The 1620-nt window shown below is 41.3% G+C and overlaps 1 non-coding gene across 1 annotated transcript; it reads left to right on the forward strand.

Annotated features, from left to right (window-relative positions):
• The first annotated feature begins 1026 nt into the window (after positions 1 to 1026).
• On the forward strand, positions 1027 to 1130 carry LOC141715602 (small nucleolar RNA R71). The gene has a single exon (XR_012572359.1). It is a non-coding gene; the product is annotated as a small nucleolar RNA R71 (small nucleolar RNA).
• The last annotated feature ends 490 nt before the right edge of the window (positions 1131 to 1620 follow it).

The raw sequence follows: 1620 nt of genomic DNA on the forward strand, positions 1-1620 counted from the left end.
CAAATTGATTATCGAACTTCTGCTTCTGAAGTCTTTAGGATAAAACGGAGGTGGGTAGACCGTTTATCCCCTGTATTACCCTCAGGAGGATTGCTTTCAACAGCTTTTTCTTCAGTTCCACCTCGGCATCCTTTGTACAACCTTTTCAGTTCCATCTCATTTATGGAATTGGCAAAGGTGCAGATGCACCTGCATTCTGAACAAAATCTTCAAAATCTTCATTTTCCTGAATTTGGGGGCTCGTGACTTTCCAGACCTTAATTTGATTGCCTTCAATTGCTCTTTGACTTCATCTTGCCTGAATTAGCTTCTATCACTAGGAAGAGTTCCTGATTGACGGTTCAACAAAGCATTGGAAATTTGCCCTATTTGTTTCTCAAGAGTCTTGATAGAAACGTTTGGCTTTTGCACATACGCCTCAACTCCTCAAATTCAGATTTTCATTAGTAGATTGACCGGAATTCCATGCGGTTGTTGTTGAAGATGGAGTTGTTTTTTTGATGCATACTGTTGTTGAAAACCAGGAGGGTTGAATTGCTTGGCTCCAAACTACTGATAAGGCTGTTGTACCGCATTATGATTGTTGCTCCAACTAAAGTTAGGATGATTGTGGTTATAAGGATGATAAGTGCAGGAATGGTTGTTGCGACCTCTAAAAGTTACTCACAAACTGAGCTGATTCACGAGATATAGCACACTGCCCCGTCGCGTGCGCACCAGCATAAAGCTCACATACACTAATGATCTGATTAACTCATAATTAGCCAAAGAATCCACTTTCATCATTAACGCCTTTAGCTGAGAAGCTATAGCCGTAGCTGTATCTACCTCCATAATTTCTGCTACCTTACTTTGAGATAGTCTCTGAGTTGGGTTCTGATATTCATTAGCAGCCATCAATTCAATTAGCTCATAAGCTTCATCGTAGCTCTTAGCCATAAGGCTCCACCTGATGCTGCATCGAGCATAGGTCTCGACTGTGCTCCCAACCCATTATAAAAGTAATTGATGATCATCCAGTCAGGCATGCCATGATGAGGATATTCTTAAGCATCTCTTGTAGCGCTCCAAGCCTCACACAAAGATTCTCCCGATTGCTACGCAAATTGAGTAAGAGCGTTTCTGAGACAGCTGTTTTCGCCATAGGGAAGAATTTAGTGAGAAACTTTTGAGCAAGATCCTCCTAAGTAGTGATAGAAACCTGGTGGTGGAGAATACAACCAACACTTAGCTTATCCTCAGAGAGAATGGAAAAAGCCTCGGCTTCATAACATCTTAGAAACTTGTTGAACTTGAAAGTGTCGCAAATCTCGATGAAATCTCTAATGTGCATGTTGGGATCTTCCGTTGGAGAACCCCCAAACTGGACTGAATTCTGCACATCTGAATCGTGCTAGACTTGATTTCAAAGGTATTAGTTGCGATGCATGGTCTGACAATGCCAGACTGAATGTCATTGATCTTCGGTTGAGAATAATCTATCAAAGCCTTCAGATTTGCTGCTGGTTATCCCATTGTAATAATCGCTTCTTCTTCAGCTTTCTCAACTTCTTCAAAAACTTCTTCAACTACTTAAACTTCGTCCAGTGTTTCCTTACGTGATTGAGAACGTGTTCGCAT

Source organism: Apium graveolens, chromosome 3 (genome assembly GCF_009905375.1).
Source record: "Apium graveolens cultivar Ventura chromosome 3, ASM990537v1, whole genome shotgun sequence".
NCBI classification, from domain to species: domain Eukaryota; kingdom Viridiplantae; phylum Streptophyta; class Magnoliopsida; order Apiales; family Apiaceae; genus Apium; species Apium graveolens.